This window comes from Agelaius tricolor, unplaced genomic scaffold (genome assembly GCF_023055355.1).
Source record: "Agelaius tricolor isolate 1412-34295 unplaced genomic scaffold, bAgeTri1.0.p SCAF_4, whole genome shotgun sequence".
Classification (NCBI taxonomy): Eukaryota; Metazoa; Chordata; class Aves; order Passeriformes; family Icteridae; genus Agelaius; species Agelaius tricolor.
This window is the reverse complement of record NW_027269264.1, coordinates 17393865-17419787: the sequence shown is the minus strand read 5'-3', so window position 1 is coordinate 17419787 and position 25923 is coordinate 17393865. Positions and strand designations below refer to the sequence as shown.

The 25923-nt window shown below is 43.4% G+C and overlaps 1 protein-coding gene and 1 long non-coding RNA gene across 15 annotated transcripts in view; one reads left to right on the top strand and one right to left on the bottom strand.

Moving 5' to 3' along the window:
• The window catches only part of SEMA4D (semaphorin 4D), a 100065-nt gene extending 96383 nt beyond the window's left edge, over positions 1-3682 (bottom strand). For 11 of the 14 annotated variants that reach the window (XR_011678863.1, XR_011678864.1, XR_011678862.1 and 8 more), the window contains exon 1: positions 3403-3537. The gene's annotated coding sequence lies outside the window, so the exon portion shown is untranslated. The other 3 variants (XM_071424751.1, XM_071424752.1, XM_071424754.1) reach the window with 3 other exon arrangements.
• A 194-nt stretch (positions 3683-3876) lies between these two features.
• On the top strand, positions 3877-24549 carry LOC139588932 (uncharacterized). The gene is made up of 6 exons (XR_011678865.1): positions 3877-4271; positions 8946-9052; positions 10437-10583; positions 17268-17354; positions 17896-18975; positions 24281-24549. It is a non-coding gene; the product is annotated as an uncharacterized lncRNA (long non-coding RNA).
• Positions 24550-25923: the final 1374 nt, after the last annotated feature.

The window sequence follows — 25923 nt, the reverse complement described above, 5'->3', positions numbered from 1 at the left end:
GCAAAGCCAGATGAAGAAGGCCTTATAAAACATTGCTTTATCATCAGAGAAATGACTAGTTAGAAAAAAGGAGGCAGAAAACTTCAGAGAAAAAGCAACCAAACAAAAAGCCAAAAGCACTTCCAGCTCCTTGTATATTATGCAAGTTTCCAAATGAGCATACCTTTCTTCAGTTAATTAACATGGCATACAGCAACTGAGTATAGGGCACAACAGAGAACACTCCCCCACCAAACTGTTTAATATTACCACAATGAAAGTTTCCAATCTGCTTTACTTGTTTTTGTTGTCATCTTTAAATCTCCAACCTTATTCTTACATGCTACCCAGAATTTAAAACACTGTGAAAAAATGTCTCAGTCATGTCTACAAGTATTTGATTTTTAGCTCATCATCGATCACCACCCACTCATGAATAATGCTTTCATGGTCATACCTTCAGAAGCTACTTTTCAACTCATTTAAATGACAGAATATGAATGCAACAAGATCCAACACTTGGAAGCAATAAGGCTTACAAGACATGTTAGTCGACTTTGGCAATTATTTCATTATCTCTGCACAGCAAAACCCAGGTTAAGTAACTTCAGCTCTGAACATTCAGGGGAAATACTTTATATTCTTGTTATCTACAAAATCCCTGTAACAACTAGCTTGAGATTCTCTTTTTCCTGGAGAAACCAAAACTAAAACAAAACAATCAATCAGTGGAGTTCCAAGATAACATAACTATGATAGAAATGCTCCAAGATTTTATTTCTGTTGATTTAGAGTCCCACTTAGAAAAGCCATCCTTAACAATCAGATTATGGCACAACCACCCAGCTACTTATCCAACACCTTTTGCAAACTAGGTGACATATGCAAGTATTACAGCTCATGCTTGCAGTCCAGAACAAGAATTGATTTCTACATGACTGAAAGAGACCTCCCACTTGCTTCCCTGCAAGAAAACAGCTAAGAAAATGTATTTTAAAATGAAAATATTCATTTGGCACACACCCCCTAAGACAGGTGGGAGAGAGGACAAGAGTGCGCTGCAGAGCAAGCACAGTGCAGCTTTCAACTCCACCCAAGCAGCCTTCAGCAGATGACAGATCCTCTCGAGTTCTCCAGCTCCTCCCCAGCAAAAGGCTGCGTGAAGCGGGGAACTCTGAGGCTCAGCTGCTCAGGAGGCAGGCCAGTATGGGATGTGCCAAGGCATCTAGAACATCTCATCTCATTTTTGCAGGACCTCTTAATGGTATGAATCCACGCGTTTTGGAAGAAAAGGCTATCAAGTGTTCAATGTAATAGCTGTTTATGCAGGGACTGGGATGGGGGAAGGAGGTAAAGAGAGTGAATCATAATACCAGCAAAGAGATGGCAACACATCATATAAAATTAAGTCTGTGGGCACACCTGTACTTAAGAGTGTCCAGAAAAACCTATGAATCGGTGTTAGAGTTTTGAAATAGAACCGTTCACATCAAACACCTAATTTGTTGCGGAAGTAGCTATCACCCTCCCCACTAGCTACAATGGCTTTTGTTTCTTAAAAAAAAAAAAAAAAAAAAAAAAAAAAAAAAACACGAGAGAAATCTAAAAACACCTACTTTGGTAGGTATGAATGCAACCAGCTTTTGTCAGCAGACTCTGTAGCAATCCTGGACCATCGAAAAAGCTATATAAAGTAATTGCTTCAGAGGAGGGGGGAGAGATGGTTAAATACTTCCTCTACAAGCCAAGAGATGATAGTAAAGACAGACTTCATCTGTCAATCCAGCTCCCCATTTACAAAGCCTCCCTTTTTTTTTCCCCCTCCTCTAAAAATATAAATGCAGTAACACATTGCCATGCCACCCGTTTGCTTCCAGTGGAAAAAGTCACCTATTAATTCATCTCTGCTACCAGAAAGAATTGAGTGGCCATCCATCCATAGCCTGCTGTCCCAGGCAGCACACTGTACAAACACTCTTCCCTGCACAGCAGGGAACATGGTACGTACAGTGTTTCACCCAACACGAGCCAGTCGGTTCTCTCTTACAATGCCCCTTTCTAACTCAGTTTGTAAACGATACTCCCACTCCGGCTCGGCCTCCACATTCGCCATCCATGCAGCCAGCACAGCTTCCTTTAGGCGCACTTGCGTAACTGCCTGAGCTCGCACTCTTTCTAATAAAAGAAGTCATTAAACAGTTCTCTAACAAAATCTCCATACAGGTATCCAAAAGGGAGTATGAGATCAGTAGCTATTTCTGAGCCTGATGGGCACAAAGCACTCAACAGACGTGTGCTAATTACTGTGAGAATTTCAATTTTCTTTAAAAAAGAGGCTTTATTACTACACTGATTTCCAGAGCTACTAGAAATACCTGAGTGCTATAAACTTAAAGGTGATGTTTCACATTTTTCAGCCGAAGTAACTCCCCGTAAGAGGTACAGGACGCCATGAAGGTAGGTAAACGTTTCAGCGTTAAACCAAAAAGCAGACTTGAAAAATCCCTTCAACCTACAGATCCATCAGGCTCCCTCCTACACCAGGGCAGGATCAAGCTCCTGTTCCCCTCCCTTCTAAAGGCAGTCACGTAATAGAAAGGAGCTGCAACAATGAAGTTACCACGGCTGCATTCATCCACTCAGTCCCTCTCCCTTAAACGCCCATGATGCGTAGTTTTGTATACACGGAAAATACCATGCAACAACCCACACCTCCGGGAAGCAGTGAGGACATCCCCTCAGAATTAGCTGAGGGGCAAATGGAGACAGAAAACTCTCTCTTCACCATTACCTTGCAAACTCAGCACCTCTGTGGAAATCTGATTTAAACTCTCCTGACAGCTAAAAAATAAAGCAGCACATAACAGCTCTTCAGAACACATGCAGCCGGTTACCCCACGGCAAGCACCCAGTGCCGCGTATTGCTCTTCGCTCTATGAGGGACGGCGGCTCCCAGCAGACAGCGGCCTCCCCGAAGCGCCCGGACACACTCCTGGCAAACGCTTCTCAGCCAGACGAAAACGCCTCGCATCCGTCCTCACCACCCTCGGGCGCGCCCCCGGACCCCGTCTCCGCGGCAGGTGCGGCAAGCACGGGCGGCGGGGGCCCGACCGCCACCCCGGGCACGCACCTGGCGGGGCCGCAGCCGGCGGTCGCTGCCGCCGGAGTCAGCGGGGCTCGGGGGCGATGGGAGGAAAAGCAGATTTATAAACCTGGCAGCCCTCGCTCATTTGCTGCAGCTGGAGGCTCCTCCTCTCCTTCTCGGTCCGGCCGCGTCGCAGGCGGGGGCTGCCAGCGCCCTCGCCCCCCGCCCGAACCCAGCGGCGGCCCGGGCCCTGTCAGGCGGCAGGACGGGCTGCGTTCCTTAGGAGCAGCCGCGCCAACCCACCCCCCCACGCCCGGGTCCCCCAGCCCCGCACCCACCTCGGCGGGAGAAGGCGCGGCGGGCACGGACGGTCGCTACCCCGGTGCCGACCGCTCCCTCGCCGCCGCCTCCTGCTCCCTCCGCCCGTCCCCCGCCGCCGTCTCCTCCTCCCGGCCGGCGCACAGCCCGCCCCGCCGGGCGCTCCTACCTGCGGGGGGCTGCGGCACTCCCCTCGCACGACGCCTGCCTGCCTCGGCGCCTTCCCCGCGGCTGGGGCTGGGCAGGCAGAGCCCCCTCCTCCCGTCGCCGGCGGGGGCAGGGCGGCGGCGGCGGGAGGGGCAGGAGGAGGAGGAGGAGTTGGTGCCCGTGTGTAACAAGTTTGGGTTGCCCCGCAGTATGGCGGCCGAGCGGTGCTGGGGGCGGGCCCGGCCCTCGCTCCCGGGGGTCGGGCAGGGGCCTGAGCCACCCTCTCCTGGGTGCTGCTCGTGCCTTCCCCCCGCGCCCGGCGCGGCCCCGTTAACGGCAGCGGCCCCGCGGTGCGGCCGGAGCGGCAACGGCGCCGGGTGACATTAGCCCGGTCAGGGCTCCTCCCGCGCCACCTGGGGCTGCGCGTCTTGGCAAGGCACTGAGGCGCCTCTGCCGAAAGCAGGTGCGGTGTCCCGCAGTTCAGCCGGGCCGAGCGAGAGCCGCCGCAGCTCCTCGCACCTAGTGCCACTTGTCGCATTCCACTGCTCCTCCTCCGCCTTTTCGTCGCGGGCAGGATGGATCCGCTCGCCGCAGACCACAGGGAAAAGCGCCCCTGGGATCCAGCCTCTCGGTACATACAAGTAACTCGTATCGAAAGCAAATTTTGGAATTATTGCACCTTAAAAGCATAGGTTCCCTTAGGTGATTGCTTGGCGTTGTATAAAAGGAGGACAGAAAATAGGTCAGTAAATGCACAGCTCTCTCTCACCTGCGATGCTTCTGCTGAGTCACTGATGAGTTATTGATTACCATCATGTTCGTGCACGCCTGGTGTGACTGTTCAGATGAATGACATGGACCAACACATGGGTGTTTGGTTTTAGATTGGGGTTTGGTTTGGGTTTTTTTATTGCTGTGGAACTGGTGATACCAGTGTCATGAGATTGCCATAGCTTGGTTAGCAGTAGTCATTGAAGCAAGACTGAACAAAATATTTAGTTTGTCAGATATTAGCACTTGCTTTACTGGCTGACCTTTAAATTCCAGCATTACACAATATTATATTTTTACAATAACATGCTAGTCAATCTCTAATAATTCACATTAGCTGTAGGTAAGAAATAATGTCAAGAAGAAATCGTTGAGGAAATTGAGCCTCTTAAAGCATGCAGACATGATAATAACTTCAGATTAAAGAAGTTACATGCAAAGCAGCCTTGATATTTCAGTCTACAAAATGGTAGCATCTGAAGGAGGGTACTAGCATAGCCAGAAAACAGTCTGTTGTGTGGTAAACAGTGGGAAATGAGTTTTCCTTCACTACATTTTCAGAATGGTGATGTAACTTAGTCCAGCTTAACATTGGATAACCAGTGTTCATCACACCATTGACATCAAATAGGGCCATAATGCCATCAAAGCATTGGATATGAAGCATGGAGAAGAAAGTAGTCATACCCAGCTCTGGGGGACAGCAGCAACGGGGAGCAGGAGAGGCTGAGAAGCCACGGTCTGCAAGAAAGGGGGAGAACCACTTCTGATGAGTCTTACAGGGGCATAAATGAAAGGGTCAAATGAACCCATGCCAGAAAATCCTTGCTGAAAATAGAGTAGCATGATAAAAAAAAATCCTTGTCATTTTGTATTTGGGAAATTGCTGTAGTTTATACCATGAGAAGGTGAACCTGAATCTCCACTGGGACTGCCTGCTGGTATTAATATGCTACCAAAACCCTATAGTGTAGGCAAGACTTCAAGCATGTCCTGAGGGATTCAACTATGAAATGATATTCCAAGGGAAGAAACAAAGATGCTTTTTTAATCTCTCATTTTACAAAATCTAGGCTTGGGCAGTTCTTAGCTCTGAGTAGGAAAATCACAGGGATTTTGTCAGGTTTCCCCTTGAAGCCTGCAGTCTGCACAAATTTCCAAAAACTGGGAGTGGCACAAGAGAACTGGAGCAAAGGCTAGCACCAAGACAAAATTTCCATTATTTCTGACTATCCAGGTTATATGTCATTACCTTTTAAGAATTATATTGTTAATTTTTATAAAGTAGCTTTCAATTTCCATTCTCAGCAAAACCTGGAGAGTCTTACAGACTTGAAGACTGGAGGTGAAACAAGGAATTGATACTTGTATCTTGTCAAATGGCAGATTCTCAATCACATTTAAAACCTTCTTTCAAGAAAAAGAAAGCACTAGTAATAACAGTCTTGGGAATTTACAGCTGGTACCATGAATTGCACCACTGGAAATTCCTTCTGGTTACAATTATAAGTAATTTTTTTCACAGGACTAAAAACCAAATGACCTCTGACACAAATTTGAGAGGTTTTCCAGAGGCCTGTAATGTTAATCTGGGTTGTATGTGAGCTAGTGGTGTAGAGCTAAAGATTCTGGTCCTCATGGTAATTACAACTGATTTTGTTTTCCTAAAAGAGATAATAATCTTCCAAATACTGCATGCTGTGGCAATGAGATCATATAATGAACAATTATTAATACATGTCCACATCAATTTCATAATGGGTATTCCAAGGACATGGAGGAAACATGCTTTTAAAAACCTCTACTATAAGCATAATAAAGTCTAATCTTCAAAAGGACACATAAAGCTTTCTGCAAAGTAATAGTATATAAAGACTGCCTCAGTCCTAACACACTTACTTCAGACAATGTGTTGAGGTTGAATATACACATGGGTATTTTAAGTCTAGGCAAGCTGTATCAAATCTGTGCCAGGAAAAATAAATAAGCAATTAAGAAAGAAAAAGGGGTTAAAGAAAGCTGTAACAACTGATGGTGCTCTTAAACCTGCAGTCCTTAATTAAACTCGCAAACAAATAAGCTACAGGGTAGAAGATACAGGAGCAGAGTAGGGACTGAGAGGAGACCAAAAGCGTCTCAGCAGCCAGGTCTGAGACCGAGGGCAGATCTGTCCAAGAGTGAGTGAGTGAGTGAACAGGTGGTAGGATATTAGTAAGTCCGTGAAAAGGGCATTGAACATGCCCAGAGGTTTGCAAACTGATACATAATGCAGGGAATAGCAGGGTGCATGAGAGAATGAATGGATGAGGGAATAAAAGAATAAATAGTAGCATTGAATGAATGCAACTGTGAGCAATTCTGAATGAAGTCAAAGTTTCAAGCTATACCTTTATATTGCTGTGATGGCATGACTTTTCAGATCACTTGTCACTGATGTAAGCCAGCATTAGAGGAAAACAGCACACATTGCTGAAAGAAAATCCCTTTTCACTACCAATTGTGGGAAAATAAAATAGTAAAAATAAGGATTTAAAATACATTTTACAGTCATGACAATAAAAACAGTTTTGGAAATGTTAGTACAGAAAAATAAGCACACAATAAGTATTTAAAAGCATTGTCCAATAAATTAATGTTGATTAACATTATTGAGCTACTAGAATTGATATAGACCTAAAATTATTTGCAGAACAAGAAGATGCCATTAACTATCCTAGTTAGGAACCTGATACACAACAGCTCAAAGTGATTTGTGCAAGATTATACACTAAGTCAGTGACAGAACCACAGATGGATAAAGCCTTGACCTTTTACTTTTATATCCTCCCCATCAGGCAGAGAAAACGCATTGACTTCACTTTTGCAATTACAGAGTCAGTGAAACTAAATTATAATAGTCAAGGGGTTTTATCTCCTAACCTTGGGGTTTTTTGGGTTTCTTTGGACTGAACACTTCCTATATCATTATGGATAAACATGGCAATTATACACTCAGAGACTTTAAAAGTGCCCCTGTATTTACCATGTTTGTATGCCTAAGACAGAAGAAGAGGGAGCTAAGTAAATGTTACTCAGACATCTGCATTTAGATGGAGTAGGGGAAGTGCATGTCTGGATGACGTGGCAGAGGAGGATCTTTGTCTCTGCCTTTGGTACATCTGTGTGGCTAAGAACACTGTAAAGGTCACAGAGAATATTTTCCTTTTTGTTTCCTAATCTGGAATAACAGATTTAGGGGAGCTACACTGTAGGTTGATGTCTAACCATAAAGTTATCTGTAGTCTAGTCTATTAAATCTCACAGCACAGCCTGTTAGAAAGTTTGCTAAAGGGATAAGGGACACGGTGAATTTAGGGAAGGTTGGCAAAAGTGGTAAGAATTCCCATCATTGGGGTGCTGGGTGAGCATTTGTATTTTAAAATGAAATATTACCAGCAAATTACATTAATAACATACTTTGTTCCTAGGCAAAGCAGCAACAAATATTTTCTGTTTTCACTTATCAGTGTCCAAATACAGAGCCTGTAATTCTTACACAAACAGCTAAGTTATGTGCATGGTTACAAAATTAAAAAACCAACCACTCCACTGCTTTTTCCATAGGAAGATGGCATGGAAAGACTTAGAATCAACAGTCAATGAATAATAAATGAATGATAAAAGATGCTTTATCCACTCTACATGGTGGAAGAAATACATGGGCTAGTGAAGAAGGCACATGTTTATTAATGAGAAAAATAATAAAAAAGGTGTCAGCGGTGCTTACCTCAGGGGACAAGGTCAATGAGGCAACATCAATAATGCAGTACATTAAAAATAATGAAGAAACTAAAACTCAATCTATTTTTTTATGTTTTTTGAAAATGCAATTACATTTCCAAAAAGGTCAAATTAATGAAAGTTGTTTAATGGAGTCATTACCAATCTCAGGAATTATTTCTGATTACATGTTTTTAATATGTATAATACCAATATCAAACTATTGGTGTGGGGTAACATATGCTAGTCATGAATAAATATGAAACCAGAGAGGTAACAAAGGTGTTCTGTTGTTAATACAGGAAAAGCAAATGTAGGGTTTGAGAGTACTGGATTGAGACATTTGTAAACTTTATACTAAGCTTGCATTCTTCCTGTATGAACCCTATGTTTTTATTGCCTGCATTATTACAATATTTTATGATCTTTTCTTACTTTTCTTACTTCTTTTTATAGACTAATAACTCAATATGATGCTTTACAAAAACAAATTAAGAAGTGGAATTATAAGAGATTTTTCTAGTGACAAACTTGATTGTAAAAGACAGTAACCACAGGCCTGTGTCTTTTATGTATGCATGTCTCAAATCATTGTGTGGTCTGAGAAGGGGGGAATGCATCACCACAGTAGTGAGTGAAGAGTCTGCTTTTTTATCAATCAGAATAGCATTTTAATTCAGTTGCTTTCCATACACACAGTTTACTTGGACAGGATCACAAGACTAGAGGGATTTTTTGACTTGTACCAATGTCTGTAACTATCTTTGACTGTAACTTCTACTGTGTTACCCAGCTAAAACCTATAGACTCCCAGTTTTGAACATTGATAGAAAAACAATATTAATGTCAAAGCATATATTTCATAGTTGCTTTTTTTCTTGTACAGGGCATCTATATTAAGTAACGACAAGCCAATTGATTCCTGTCAACACTCAGACAACCAAGAATCTGTAAAATGAGAAGTCAGCAGTGGAAATATACTGTGAATAAAAGGTGAAAGCAGACTGCTTTCCTTTCCTTGTGTGACTTTTTTTTTTTTTTTTGTGCCGGCATCCCTTCTCCCTCTCACTCCCAAAGAATGCAAAAACCTGATGTAACTTGCTTCTTGAACTAAGTTGACCTAATAACCACCTCTTTGGCTGAAGCTAAACCAGGTCATGATTTCCTGCTGTGATGTCTGTCACAGGGACATTTTTTTCCTGCCCTAGAGTAAGGTTTTCCTTTCCACTGGTTGCTCCTATTAGGTTTCTGTTACTTTATATAGAGAACAAAGCAAAGGATCCAATTGCCTCACTATTATAAATTAAATAAAAGGACATACAGTACAGGAGAGGATGTTTTTTTCTAAGCTGATATGAGCAATTTGCTTCTATCAAAACCCTTTTGGGAACACAGAGCTCTGTTCCAGGGAGTAACAAAAAGAAAAATAAAAGATAGGTTGGAAGGGACCAAGGCTAGTCTTTGACAAGAGACTCAAAAAGATAATTTTGAAAGGTCATTTTAAGCATCTCCACCTTGCTGTCCTCCCTGAAAGGGAAAGAAAAATACAAAGACTGATGATTACTGCCTTCAAAGTGCATCAAAAGGTTTGGCTATTAGGAAAAGATGTCTTTTTTCTGTCTAAAACATTCCCGTCCTTGAAAGTTCTTTATTCATGTTTCTGCTGAACTGCCAGACCATACAGGAAAGTTTTAAAAAAATCGTTTGGGAAGAAGAGGAAGCAAAAGTTTCATAGCAGAGCAAGTTGGGATTATTTTTATATAATCCTGAAAATTCTCCATTGCCTAACAAAAACTACTTACAACGAAAGAGATTCAGTTCCTGTAATTAATCACTGATTTTGTAACTAAATTTATCAAGTTGATCAAAATTTTTACCCATTAGCCAGAAGTTTTTATCCTGAAGGTCTTCTCATTTTGAAAATTAATGTTTGTTAATTAACACTAAAAAATATGTATAATGAAACATTTTGATTAAAACAATGGTGAAACAATTTGATTAACCATTTCTCTGGGAACAATTTCTCTACTGATTTTCTGGTATAAATTTGCAATGCTTTAATATCAAGGGAAATTCTAAAGTGAGAAAGGAGGTGTCCAAAATTCTTGGTAGTCTTCAGGGTAATGGAGCATGATAGGAAATAATGACAGTAGAGGTCTGTTGTTCCCTCAGGTTTACATCTCAGAGACGTCAGAGATGCGGGCTACGGTCACCCGTGCACTCTGGTGCTCCAGAAGGGCCCTGGTAATTTACTTGTGCTGGGCCTGGCAAAACTGTAAAGTAAAACCTATTCGCTCAGATTTTGGTTCTGCATTCTTTTATGTGACACTAAAGTGATTTGTTACCCAAACAACTGTCTCTCTTCCCTCTGCCACAGCGTGGTCACTGCCATAAAGGGGAAGCAGGAGGGAGCACGCACAGGAGGGGCTGTACTGCACATTTGGGCTTATGTCCTGGACAAAAGTGGAACCTCCTCCTTACACCTCATTGCTGAGGAACCCTGACTCTTGCTACATTCAACCAGGTATGGCTGATATAGCTAGAGCTACTAACCTTAGGAGTAAACTAGAAGAACTGGGAGGACATAATGTTTACCCTTTGTTTTTCTTTGATTAAGGCTTAACATTTCTATTTTAGGTTAAGAGAGGTAAAAAGAAGCCTAAGAAAAATTTCAACAAAGGAATTATGAAGGACCTTAGCTGATAGCTATTGTTCTTTGTTTTGGGTTTAGGAATGAAAATAGAGAAAGGAGAGTCAAGTAGAAAGCAAGCATTTTTAGTAAGAGGTATCCAAGATAAAAAAAAAAGGTAGAGAAAACAAGATCAGGAGAAAAATATCAGGAAAATGTAATGACTTAGCTGGGCCTGTTATTTATATGTTTCTCACATTTAAAATATGTTTTTCCACTGAGATAAGAAGAAAGATAAGAAATATTCTGTAATTAGGAGCAATAAAGAAAGTTCACTCCCAGATATCCTAGGGTTTTGAAGTTGTTTTCAAGGCCTGTTGCTTCTGGTTATTAATGTCTTTACTGCTAGGGTAGGTCTGAAGTTTCCAGCTTCTGGGATTCGTTGAGTGATATGCCTAGGGGCAGACATTTTTAAGCAATGTTTTTGAGAGTCACTGGAAGTCTGCTTGCATTGTGTATTCAGTCTAAATCTATTGCGTACACTGCTTTATTGGAAAAAAATACCCTACAACAAAAAATGACCCTACAACAAAGGATAAGGAAACGGTATTAGCTTCTTTCTGTGCCCACTTTTTCTTTGACCTTGCAGCTGCACAAATAGCTCAATCAAAGACTGAATAGATTTCAGGGATCAGAATCATATCAGCACCTTCTGCTCACTGTCACACTTCATACAGATGCTCCTGCCTTCTTTCCGCATGAAGTTCCATCATTTTAAGGCAAAGACAAACACAGTGCCAGACTCCCTGGCTGGTGCTCCCTTACCTGGTCCAGAGCCCAACCTCATTTGTTTGTCTGCAAGTTAGTCACTTGGAAATAATTTCATACATAACAGCCAAGGAAGTCTGGTAGTATGAAATTAATAGATAGTATGTAATGATGAAAAAGCCAATGGCATCAAAAGAGTTGCTCATGAGTCTCTGTGTGAAGCAAAGAAAGAAGCCAAACTGAAACCCAGACATGTTAAGCTGCCTGCTATTTTTGCAAAAATAACAGATACTTTCATCAACGCTAAGTGATAGATCTTCCAAAATCTAAATACAGATTCAAAATGCAGGCTGGGATTGCCTGTTTGTGCAGGAAATTACCAGTGGTAGGAGCTGGGGAAAACAATGCCAGTGGTACAGTAGGCCAAGTTGAGAAGTCAAATTATCTCCAATCTCAGTGCAGTGGACTGGTGGCACAACGTGCACTTGCACCATGTATTGTTAAAGTTTCATGCAATGTACTTATTTAACACATTTAAAAATGGGATAAGCAAATGCTGTTCTGAGGGATCTTAAGCCTATTAATACCATGTCCTAGTTGTGAGGCATTATTGTCTTGTGTCTTTGTTGAATCTTGCCAATTACTTTGTTCTCAATTAAGTGGAGAAAGCAAATAGAATTAACAGAAGGTTCCTTTCTAGGCCTTTTAATGGCACTTGCTCATCTTTTCAGAAGTGAAAGACCATCCTCTTCATGGTCTTCAAACATTACTCTGGACAAAAATTTCTGTGGGATGGTCTCAACTGTTCCCAGCTCCCTGATCATCAACCGAATTTGATCAGAGGGTGGTGCAAGACAACTTGCCTCATTCGTGCTGCATTTTGTGGGCGCAAGGGAGACTCTGCTGCCCCTCGGTGTCATTACCCCTCTCCCCTTTTCCCAGGGTTTTATAGCACCACAGCCCCTCTCCCCTTTTCCCAAGTGTCAGCAGTGTGCTGTCAGCTCAGCTTGGCACCAGAGCAAGCTGACAAAATCCTGACCTGATATGGAGGAACAAAGTTTCAGGGCAAATTGCTTCATCTTTAGCAAAAAGTACAGACGTGGAGGACAACATGTTCCTCCCAGGTAACACCTCCCTTCTCAGCAGGATTTGTGAAAATCCCTGCAAACACAACCCTCTTCACAGAGCTTTCCCATAGAAGGAAATGACACAAGAAAATGCCATTATTTAGAATGTTCACAGTTTTTCCTTAATTTTGCCAATTCCACCTCTATCATATTCTGGGTTTTACTGGTAATTCTTGGCCAGTCGCTTTATCATAAACAGGTGTAGCTGGCACTCAAGCAGGAACTGTTCTTCCAGTGGCTAGCTGTACATATACTTAGGGAAAAATGCTAATGGTGATTTAAAAACATGTCTTTAAGTTCTGATAAATCAGAATAGGATTTTTGTCCACATAGTTAACACTCCTTGTGATGTTTCAGACCAAGGAAATTAAATCACACAAGATTTTTTTCCTGTGTTCTGGCTGACTGACTTACAGCAACGAGCATGTGAAGACTTCAGGGTGGTTTTGGAGTGCTGATGAATGATAATTTGAAACTGACTGAGTGCAGGTATATGCCTTGAGTTAAAAAAAAAGTGAACACATTGCTGTCAGTAGCGAGTGGAGTAGTAGGTTTTATGGGGGTGCAAATGAGCCTGTCCACAGCTCCTGTCACTTGACAGCCCTTGTGCAATGTATGGGCCTCTACACTTACACCTTCCTTCTTCCTGTCCTCAGGCATCCAAGTGACCTTTATGGTGACACATTTCTCAAATGACCAAATGCAGATACCCAATCAATTGGCATGTTTGTTGTGCTTGTTTCATAATGTGAATGGAGGTAAGGACATGCTCTCAGACTCACAAAACACCAAAATGTATCCACCAACCAGAACTAATTCACAGTATGAATTAATTAACAAGAAGGAAAAGCTCAAAAAGGGGAAAACGGATGATTTTCACCCTTTATTGTGTATTGCTCCTCCCTGTTCTAAGAACAGCTCAAAAGAGTTGCAGGAACTGTGATTTGCATTGCTTGGTCATGTTTATACATGTTGCTAAACCACTCTCCATGCTCGTTTAGTTACACCCAATACCGACACCAGTGATAAATGCAGGATTTTATGAGGCAGTTTACAACGCTCAGATCCTTATATACCAGGGATTCTGCCACAGATAACAGAACAGCACATATTGGAGGGAGCTGTGCACTTCCCTCTTTCTGTTGGTAGGTTTTAAGGATTAAAGATGATTGATCATTCAGTCCTACCCTGTGTATCACAGAGGTCAGTGAATTTAGCCAGGGTTTTCTGCAGCTAGTGCAAATGATAAACATCATGTTTTTTTTCCTAGAACACAGTGCAGTAATCTTATTTGAAGGCAGAGTAAAGATGGCAGGATGCAACTCCTCCAGGTTCAAAATTAAATATGGTGTTTTATGGTGTGGGAAGCTTGTCCAGCTGGTATTCAAAGTGTATGTAATTGCTTCTCACAGTTCTGCTTTGAAGGAGAGACTGTCAAGTTTTCGTGATTATCTGCCCAGCACAATTCACAGACATGAAAGTCACATATAAATGTTTACAGACAGATATACATACCCACCATGCAAGATTGTTATTCATCCTACTCTCTTACTTTCAAAGAGCCGGGAAGGAGAAGAAATGCTGTTCTGGTATATACAGCCTCATGAAGAACAAAGGATTGCATAGAGTAAAATAATGCAGCACAAATCTCAAGGGAATTAATGATGGTTTGGTTGTTGGTTTTCCCCCTACCCCACCATGGAGCCTGTAAGTCTGAAAACCAAACACGTGGGAATCAAACAGATTTCCTGTGTGCGTGGTAATTCTTCAAGAGCAAGTCTGTAACAGCAATGCTGCCTAACCAGTGTGTTTTCAGAACACAGTAGTGTGTGATCTGTTTAAACCAAGAGGTGATCAGCTAATGACCAACTGGACACTTTTTAGGTACTTGAGAAAATTGTAGCAACCCTCAAGCCTTTTACATCCCTCCACTGTGGCTGCAAGCCAACGTGCTCCCTTGCTGAAGGCAGCAATAAGCTTAGGCAGCTTAGCCCAGCCAAAGTAATGAAATTACATGTCGCAGTTCAGTTCACTGTGGTCAGTGCCCTCAGCCTCCATTTGGAGAATAATTTTCCTGATAGCAACTGTTCTCAAAGCTTGGTAATACCAGCTCTTGCCTCCTGTTAGTCTTTGTAGAAATAAAATCTCTTCCTTTTTGATTAAATAAAGTATCTCACAAATCCAAAATGACAAAGCTGTAACAGTATTAGGAAGAAAAAACAATAAATTTGTCTCTAACCTCAGAGACAAAAATACCAATCAGACTTGAGAGTGCAGAATCAAAAGGAAGGAGCACTGATTGATAACTCTCTAGGCATAAAGTGATCCTAGCTGAACCCAGATGCAAACACATCTTCCCTAATGGAAATATTACCACATTTGCTAGCAATTTTATTGCTGGCCATGGCTGTCTCCTGGCATACAAAACACAGTGAGTTCCTCCTGGAGCAGAAATCTCCCTGAACATTCATATGTTTAAGGCTACCAAGTGTTTGGAGATGATCCAAGCCTGAGGCAGCCCTACTTCTGGGTCTCCCTGCTGAAATCAGCTTTCATTCCTAATGTCTCCTCTGCGCACAAATAGATCTGTCTCAGGTATGGTGCCTGTTTGTTTGCAGGTTTCATTTTTTTTTTTTAAGCTGGGGCATTTCCTCAAGCAGCTTGCAACAAAGCTGCTGTAGTGGTCTCCCCACCAGAAGCAAGCAGTGGGCAGGCAAAGGGAACAGGAACAAGTAGTGCTGTTCAAGTAGTCCTGCCACCAAATGCTCCATACCATAAAACAGCAGCCCAAGTAATTATACTTTTGTCAGCACTTCTCTTGATTTCAGGAATTAGTACAAGGAAGACAGGCCATGCTAGAAAGATCAAGTGTTGTGATGACTAAGGAGTTAATTAGGGAGGTCAGAAGCTCTCAGTACCTTCCTGGCTCTTGCCAGACCTACTACTGCTGTAGTGATGTGAGTAGGGCCATCCAGAGAAGGCGAGAAGGTGAAGCTGGTTGTGAAATCAGTGCCATGCTGATGTGGCATTCAGGGCTCAGGGAAGCTGTTCCTTGAGGAGTGTCTCCTAGGAAAGTCAAAGTGTTGCTCTGACAGCCCGCCTGCTTTACCCTGCCGACTCAGCCATCCTGTTTATGCATTCCTCCTGGATGCCTTTATCCTGCTCTGCAAGGCTTTGGGTGGCTTCTTATCAAATTAATTTCCCATCTTTCAGAAGTTGTTATTCATTAGTAATGCAGAAAAGTTTCCCATGCACTACAGCCTTGTAAATGGAATTGGCGCTGAGAGCAGTAAGTGCCTTGTGAGGTTCCCTTGCCAGGAAGGTGATGTGTCGCCCATTGCCAGTCTTCAGAAACATTTTAATTTCTCAAGTGAAATGTAATAGTAGGAAGATGCAGTCTGAGCTCAGAAATCAATATCTGCTGCTAACAAAGCTGCTCCTTTGGGAACTTATTGGTATGAACCAGCATGATAAATTGGGAGAAATTATGTGTGATCAGGTTTTGTAGAAAGCAGTTGCATTATGATATTATTTACCATTTGTGCAGCACCATAAAATGGTAAGAATTACTTGTTCCCACACAAAGTATTTTGGTGTAATTTAATTTTCCTCAGCATGCATACAGTTACTGCTTAAACCAGAATTAATATTACAGAAATCTCTTGTTTATTTCTAGCCTGTTATGGTGGAGTCTAAAGTATTTGCAGTCAATGGTTTATTCATAAACATTCTTGATCCTTTTTGCTCAAATGGGATAAAGTCCTTACTTAAAATAAGTATTCTGCAGTACTCCATCTTTGTTTACTTTATACAATGTCAGGCTTCCATCCTTGATGTAGACTGGAAACATACTGCTATTCCCAGCCTGAGTCCTCAGTCCCTGCTGGGTTAACTACACAAATTGATAGTAAGTGGTAAGCAGCCAAAAAGCACTTTAACCCTTTCAGAGGAGGTCCATAACTGTGTTTATTATGAATGAAGATGGTTATTCATTAATAAATATAATTTTAATTAATTGCATGCTTAGTGAGTCCAGAGTCAGTTACAGAAGGAGAAAACAGTTTTTTCATGAAGGTTAGACTATGAAACAAGGAGGCACTGCAGCATGCAGAACATACTGCTTTTGGCTTTGCCACGTTCCTGAAGGAAGGATGTGGCAAAAAGTAGTTTTTTCTATCATTTTAAGAATATAACATTTTGGTTTTGGGAGTTCTCTCCTTGAGACAACGGTTAGACATAAAAACTTTGAATTTCCTCCGAGATGTTCTGTAAGCCTGGTAAAGTGCCCTTTCATTTGTGAATCATGTTTCCTTGGGAGCCAAAATGAGAAAGAAAGATCTCCTAGGCAGATATGCAGTACGTTGTGCAGTTGTTGGCTGGCTGCCCTGCAGAGGTGTACGTAGTCTCTGGAGAAAGATAGGGAGATTTTTTTTCCCTTTTCAAGAATGTAATTTGTGTAAGAGGTCAAGCTGCAGGGATGAATGAGGTCCGTGGCACCTCCAGTTTGTGGATTGCCCAGAAGGCTGCTCGGAACCACTTTTGGGTCGTCTGAATGTTGGCACTTCTGCACCACATACCGCCCCCCCCCCCCCCCCCCCCCCCCCCAAACGCCCAAATCTTTTGTTATATTTGCTGTTTTCTGAATTTCGGTGCTTCTGGTGCTTCTTGGCCACTTTCCAAAAAGGCAGCGCGGAAACTATCGCATGTGACAGGGATTGCCACCTGCCCGGGCCTTGTCAGACCTCCTGCGGATCGCTGCTGGAATAATCAGGTAGGAGTGGAAGTCTGAATTTTAATGAAGCTTTTGCACTAGACAACAGTGCTACTAGGGATCCGATGGAAAAAGAATCTTCCGCTGTGGCTAGCGTTTTTGTAAGCATCAGGGCTTAACCTTCAGCTATAAAAAAGGAGAGGCTGATAACAGCGACATTGTTCTCCCTTCGGGAGGGCATTGGCGTGTCCCCAGAGCTTGTTACCTGCATGAGAACAGGCAGTTTGCCCTGGCACTTTAGGTTAATGGTTATGCGCATTCTGCACCGAATTCTTTCCTTTGAGATTAGCAATTCCCAGCTACAGCCTGAACTGGCAGGGCCCGTAGCAGAGCAGGGACTGCTGTGCCCGTCCATGCCCGCAGGCCCCGGGCGGGCCGCGGCCGCCTCCCGTCTGCCCCCGCCGCTCGGTGCTCGGTGCTCGGTGTCCGGCCCGTCGGGAGCCCCCGCCGCCGGGCTGGGAGGGCGGCCGGCCGGGGGACAGCGGGGGGGACAGGTCGCTTCTCTGTTTAAGCCGTGCTTGCCTCTAATTTATTTTTGCAGAGTAGCTCGCAGCCTGCCGCTGTTGTGCAGCCAGATAGACCGCACCGACGAAACGCTGGCAGAAGTGTGGGCCTCGCTCCTGCTCGTTTCGGAAGAATTAACTGAAAACCCTCCCTGAGTATATAAACGCCATGTTGGGGAGGAGGGGTGGTGAAGGACGGTATTACAAGAAGTATCGGCTCAGTATCAGTTGTGTTTTCACTAAAATTAAAAAAAGAAAATATGACCTGACAGATAATCAGATGTGAATCTACAAGAATTACCGGAGATAGTTATGCTTAACGGGTTATGGTGTTAACGGTGTTAACGGGTCCTGGTGAAGCCCAGAGCCCAAAGTTCATCACACCTGGCTAACACACAAGCTCTCCTATTGCGAAGAGTTGTAATAAGAATGAGACTGTTAACGTGTGAGAAAAAAATTATATACATACGTCTACATCTATATATACATATACATCTTACATCCTTAACACTTCATTCTCCTTAAAAGAATTCAGAAGCAGATTTTTTCTCAAGGTAAGCCTGTCACAGGTGTAGGTCACCATACAAGTTGGAAGCCTTTGGATCTCAGAGGTTCCTTTTGTTTCCCAGCTGGCCTTTTGAGTGTTATGGAGCACAGCCATGAGAACATATCAAAAGCAAAGAAGGGTTTGAACTGCTGACACAACCATCAATAGAACAACTCTGTACAAAACCTGGGAAAATCCAGAGAGATTTCCTAAAACGAATTGCACAAACCAAACACCCTGCGGCTGAGGAAGTTTCTGCTGTACCAATGCCTTATGAATCCACAAATATCACGGCAAAGATGGTGTATTAACTGCTGCTAATGAGTGCAAACATGAGTATAAACACTGGGAAATACTGTTGGTGTTTAAAAACAAACAAAAACCAGAGTGAAAGAGAAAAACTCTCCCCTCCCTTTGCAGGACCTGTCTGGACAGGCTGCCGAATCCCTGCCTACAGCAGATCCCCATGGGAGCCTGATCCCAGCCTCTTTTCCCCATCCCTCTCCAAGGTGGGAGCTCAGACACCCTGCCCGTCCTCGCTGGTTCCCCTCTGCCACCACCTGAGACGAAAGTGAGTGCCAGAGGGAAGATTGGGGGGTCCTGCTTCTTTCCCTGGTGTCTGCTGCCTGGGTGATTTAGTACCTCCACTTTTTTTTGGTCCTTGCTGGATGTTAGACCTGCTGTTCTCTATAGGATATTATTCATTTCTACTTGCAAATGTGTTTTTCCTCCTTCATGTTATTATGATTATCCACTGGGTTAGATGAAAAACTGTTTTCTCTTTGCACACTGAGGAAACATCCCTTTCCCAACAGTTTAATTGCTACCCCTACAACTGACTGAGGTTTGCTTTTGTGGATTTGAGTTGTCCTTTCCCCCCCAGATTCATCCAGTAGATGCTTGCATTGTCTCTTAAGGGCATTATGACTTGCCTTTTTTTTTTTTTCTCTTTTTTCCTCCTCCATGATACGGCAGTAAGTTTAAGGGACACTATTTTTTTTTTCCTTCTACGTCTGCCATAATGACTCATATAGCTCCTAAGTCTTTAGATGGTGCATTTTTCATCCCCTAAGTAGGACATTCCTGACAACTCTTCTCCTTCTGATAGCAGACCACTGTGCTAAGCAGCAATCTGTCATCTGCTGCTTTGGGCAGCCATCCTGAAGAAGTGCTCTTGCACACGCTGGGAGCAAGGACAGTGATGTGCAACTGTTGGGATGTATCCTACATGGGGTTCGTCACTCGTGTTCCTGAGCACCATGGGATGTGCTGGCCTTGCTGGGGAGATGCAGCTGCTCAGGTGTGGAGCATGCTGGGCTGCCCTCAGACTTGGATGCACTTGTCAGGGAGATGCAATTGATAAGGACAGGGATAAGCCCATGAGTCAAGTGGTGCTGGGAAGTCTGCAACAGGCACTGGAAAGGAGCCTCGCCCCTGAGCAGTGCACTAATGGCTTAAACCACCGCCTGAGAAAAAATCAGATGTGACCTCACCTGAAAACATGTAAGATACCAAGAATCATTTCTGGTCACCCTTTAGACTCTATTGCCTCTAGTAGGCCTCTGGTCCAAAATCTGTGCTCTGTTTCTTTCTGAAAACTCTACAGCTGCCCAATTACATGATGGGGTACCTATGGACATGCCTGTTTTCATGCACTTCTAGGTCTTTGCAGGCCAAAATTTTCTCTATCACTTTCTTACCATAAAGTTGTTGCACAGTTTTGATAGATTAAAACCATCAATCTAATGAGATCTAATTACAAAAGGAAATAATTTTAATATGTGTTGAATGAAATCCCCCTCCCCTATGTTATACATTTTTAGATCTACTGAACCAGTTTTCAAGTTTCTCTGGTTTATTTCTTTCCTTTTTTACTATTTGACAATTTAACTGAGAACAAAATGTACTTCAGACTGCCTACCCTTATTAAAAATCAGTAGATTTTTCACCCACGCTTTTCTTCCCTTGCTTATCTGCAGAGCAGATGCAGACCTATTTGCTTAAATCAAGGCTTGCAATTCCCCAGAACATCAAAAGAGCAGCCCCTATCACTCTGGTCGCTTTCATTATTGCAGCTTGTCTCCATGATCTCCACTGCATTCTTACTGCAAAAGGAGGTCTCTTTATCACTTCCCTTCCTTTCCTTCTGCTCTTAGTGGAATCTGCCTTAGCAATCAGAATAATAACGATTTATCTCCAAGGGAATGTGAATGCAAGCCAAGTTCCCTTGGTACAGGGAAATCAGTTTGGTATTGTTTACTCATCCCCTGTGGATTCACCAGATGGCATAAGACAGCATAATTTGGATTCTGTGCTCAAAAGAGAGAGAAGGCTGGAGCTGCAGGAATTGGTAATGTGAAATTACCAGGAACACTTCTGATCCTTTTTTTTTGAGAATATGGCATCTCTTTCATCTTTGTCATAGAAGATGCAAGGAACCAAAATTTATTGTAGCACACCTGGACCCTTAAGATGTTAAGTAAACCATTTACCAGGGTCATTTTTGAGTTATTTTGGCTGCTCTTCTAATAACTGCTTCCTCTGGAGAGGATGCTTTTCCTGGGCTGGGTTGAAGGTCCTGAGCAGGTCAGCAGAGAAGAGACAGTGGGAAGTGAGGCATTGCAGCTGTTTCCTTCTAGGCCAGCACTGCTTCAATTCAGTAAATAGAGGATTTAGGTTTCTGTTCTTTAAATATCCCAAGCATAAATTATTCACTCAAAATACATTTGTAAAAGAAGAAGCACTAGGAATACAGAAGTGGAAAGCCTTAGCAGAGCCTGAACCAGCTACAGCTTTACTGACCACAGCACAAAGCACTCAGTGTAGCCTGATGTCCCAGCCCTGAGGGATGGAGGCAATGATCTAATCATTCTTGTCCATCTTGTTGCTGCAGTTTTATTATTTGAATTCTTTTCAGGCCAGATACTAAACAGACATAAGCTTTTCTGTACTGAATCCTGCTGCACTGATTTATAGCTGCTGAGTGTCTGGCCTTTGAGGACTGTTTTAACCTCTAGAATATTGATTTCTCCTTTTATTTTCCCTGGTGCTGCAAGTAAGCCCCTTGGTCAGGACCCTGGTTGTGCCATATGCAGAAGTGTGATGGTGCCATGATTTGTAAAAATGAGTGACTAAAAGGGTGAAAAGTTCAGCAATCTTAGCTGCAGCACTGCATAATCACTGTAAAAGGGGCCATGGTCTCCAAAAAATCACTTGACAGAGGTGAGGAGCACGCACAGGGAACCCAGAGGAGTGGGTCAGAGGACCCAGAGCAGGCTCAGGGCATTGATGGGAAGGACATGAGGACTTTTTTGGTAGCTGCCCACTCAGGAGAGCAGCTTTTTGGAGCTGCCCACTCCCTCAAAGGTCTATTGCCTCTGACCCTTCATTCCCGCTACCACATTTTGCACACCACATCCATGCTCTCTTTCTCCCCTTCTCCCTGCTGCTGTCCTCCTTTCAGGGCAGGTCTTCAGCTCAGCCCCAGCTGTCAAGACTCCAAGGTCCCCTGGGAAGTATCTGTGGAAGACAGAAACACTAGCTGAAAAGATTGCTCATGACAGAGGACAGTCTATGAAGGTAGAAGGAATTGTGAAGATCGGGAGCATAAAAAGAATTTGCAAAGCACCAGTGGTGCTGATCTGCCAGCCAGATCACTTCCCAGAAGGCATCCAGGCGGGTGGTAGATGCTGCGCCCCCCAAAGGTGAATTTTGGTTCTTTGATTCTTTCTGGTTCTCGGAGAGACAGTGCCAAGCTGCATCTTCACTCCTGAGATACCCAGGAAGAGCCATTGAAGGGAAAGGAGTAGGTAAGGGACAGACCACCCACTGCGCCTTCATGCCAGCAGCTACAAGAAGGTGTTGAAAACTTTTGGAGACCCAAATCATGCATGGGCTTACCATGTGACAGAGCCATCAGTATCAAAGAGTCTGGACCAGGAGCGCCAGTCAGACCCCAGTCCTTCTTGTGATTTCAAAGATGGCTGGCCCAGCCAAAGGGGTGTCTGTCAGTATAAAATATGTTCTCAGTTTTAGCTAGGCCTGATGCAATCTGCCTTTCTTAAAGAGGCTAATTAAAGTGATAGAGTATCTATCATCTTTACCCACACACACACTCTGTCACAAGTGGTTTGCTTCCTAAAAGGAATATACTCCTGCCTATGATCCATTCTGAAGGAGACTGTTGCAGAAGCAAGTTTACTTTGGGCTATCCCTCCTATGGTTATCTGTGTTAACAACAGTGGAATTCAGAGCTAGGAGTCTACCTGCTCTCTGTACCCTTCTGTGTCCTCATTTTGTAACTGATGAATAAAAAAGTGAGCTTTTGCTTGATTGCAGTGCTGAGTTTTTGTTCATTAAAAGCTTATAAAGGAGGAAAAAACCCTGGAAGATCTCATGCATTCCAACCAGTTTTTGACATTTCATTAGGCATATGTTGACATACATATTTATATGTGAGCACAGTACATATTTGGGTATTTAGCTGCCAGGGAAAGGGTGTGATTTTGTTCACATGTAATGGTCGTCCCGCATGTTAATATCCAGATTTAAGTAATGGAATATCATGATGACTTTGAAAGACATACATGGTATCTGCAGCTTGGTTAACCATCACAGAAAACCTGCTCTTCTCCCTCTGGGGAGAGTGTGCCAATGGTGCAGGGCTCACAACCTTCAGACATCTTTTGCATTGTGGTTTTCCCAGCTCCTTCTGACCTGGTGATCTTGCAGGAGTGGGGTTTGCTGTGCTAAAGCTGATGCAGTGGCACATCTGCATCTGCTTTAGTTGTTTCCACAGTCTGGATCTGGTTCCTGCTGCAGATGGGCAAAAAGAGGGTGGTGGGGCAGCCGGTCCTTCCCCAGTGCTGTGCTGACTCGCAGTCCATGGCAGTGGGGCTTTCCGTGGCCGGCAGGCTGGTGTGGCGTTCCTGCTTTTGCAGGGCACAGGGTGGTGAGGCTGCAGGGCAGCACTGCAGCTGCAGCAGGCTGGGGCCTGGTGCTCTGAGTCAGCACCTCCCAGCCAGCCTGGCAGTGGGAGCCTGGGAGGGCAGCCTGCCTCCAGCCTGGGATGCAGGCACCTGCACGCAGGCAGTCTTCCATCCTCTACTGCTTTCCAGGTCTTGGTGCTTTCACCAGCGTTTCCTGTCCCCTCACTGGAGCCTCCAGTGTCTGGATGCACTCAACTACATCTTTTTTAAGGCCTTTCATCTGCAGCAGAGAGCAATGCCCTGCCCATTCTGGCTCACTTGTGTTCTTGACATTTAAGTGTGTGAGTAATGAGGCAAGTGAGCCACTGCATGGGGGTGAGCTCTGACTGAACCGGGGCATTGCAGGTCTGACCCCTAACTGCAGGGAAGCCAGTCCTTACCACCTGGAGCTCTTCCCAGCACGGTGGGTTCCAGTTGGTAAAGGGCTCTCTGGTTTAGCAGTAACCCGGGGAAGGCTGTGAAATAATCACGCTCTGGCACTTCCTTTCAGTGCTTTGAAATTCCCAATTCTCACAGAAGCCTGTTGTCTATAATGAAATGCAGCTGGGAATCTGGAAATACCTCCTCTAATCTCCTCCTCTGGTCTAATGTGCCCCCTAGCAGAAGAAAGTCCAGAGAGGCAGGTAGCACAGAGTGTTGTGCCAGTTACACACTCCCAAAAAATTCCCCACTGCTTCTTGTATGGCAGCCTTCCAAGCTACTAGTTCCACGAGACTAATGCAAAGTGATCCTCCTTCCTGTCTGTTTTGAAGTTAGGGGTGGGTTGGTTGGTTTTTTGGGTTGATTTTTTGGGGGGAGTGGTGGGGAGAATGGGTTTATTCTGAACCGTTTTGTTTTTCATATTTGTCTGTAAATTAACCTGCAACAAATCTCACTTTATTTATGCAGATTCCTCATATGGATAAAAAAAGAACCCCAGCCACTTCTTCCCACCCTCTGTTACTCTTGATATCTATAGTAGCGTCCTGTTGGCATCAGCTGCAGCTTGCTAGATGTACTGTTTACTCCCAGGAACTGCAGAATGTCAGACAAGAAAAGAGAAAGGTATTCGCCAGCTATTTGTTCAGTTACATTGTTACCACCAAACCAGTGCATGAAAATCATGTTACATAGTACAAAATATTATGTGATTAATATTTCTTTTACTCCCCATTAAATTGTCTTTCTACCAAAGCACTTATCAGTAAACTTGTTTTTTCCCTGGCTTGGTGTTAGCTGATGTCCTCTCAAGAGAGCTGTTATCCTCAAAATGTGCCAAAGCCTATTGGTTTCTGTCACAGGTACATTATTTTACCACCATTTCCATGCAGCCAAAATGAAATAAGCAAATGCATTGGGAAAGACAGCTTGATGTGACTACTATCTTATAGGTACATTTTATTCTGTAAGTATGTCCACAGGTTTCAAACATTTTAGACTAGAGAATGAATGCAAACACAGCTAGAAGTGGATCACACTCAGAATTGCATTATTATAGGACCTCTTTCCTATAATTAAACCTTTTCTATAACATTACCTGTAAGAAAAAAAATACTATATACTTATTCCATTTATGTCTAGAATGCAAAGATTTATGGCAGCTGTGACAACTTAAATTATGTCTTCCAAAAGTATAACTGATTTGTATACCCAGTACTGTGGAAAATCTCACCAACATAGTCAATAATCTGATCAGCAAAAGGTTCATACCCAAGCCTAAAATCAGGAGGAGGAAATCTGCTCATCAACTTGTGTTGGTGTTTCAAGATTGCCTTAAGTTTTTCAAGATTGCCTATTTTAAGTTCAATCCTAAAAAAGGCTGAGAATTTTCAGCTTGCATTAAAATCTGAGAAGTCAGTGCTCAAGGCTGTGCAAGAGCAGGCCTGAGAAAAGAACAATTACAAGTGTTGAATGCCAAATCCCTTGCTGCAATAGCTGATCTGGGATTGAACCTGCTTGCACCACACATCGGTTTGGCTACAAACACAGTAAAGCAAAAGAGCTTGTCAAGACAAATGTGCAGCAATATGCCATGTGAGAGAGGCCAAAGTACGTGTTAAAACACATCTTTCTGGCTGCCAGGAGCACAGCATAATTGAGAGTGCTGTAAAAAGTCTCGCTAAACAGGTCTCTCTGATTTTACCCCTTAAATACGGTGAGTCCCGTGACTGGGCTGTTTGCTACTTTGTAAAATGCAGGGTCTGGTAGTGAAATCTGATTTCTCCTCTCCTTCTTACCTCCAGACTATGTCTTTTACATGTTCTAAAGCAAACATATATAGCTCATTCTGTACTATTCGTAATTCCTGAATGCTCTGCTTGTGTGAAATCAGCTCCTCCAATTACAGTTCTGTGTTCAGCTGCCATCCTGGCTGTTTTATGGGACATGTCAGCCGACAGGGCTACCTGGCTCTCTGAGGCATCCCTTTTGTCTGCACAGCAGCAGGTGCATGCACCTGAAGAACAGTCTTCATCCTCAGAGCCAAGAGCAGGTTGCAGCTCCTCCCATAGGCATGTCCAGGTCAGCCACAGGTCTAGTTTCTCTATAGGGAG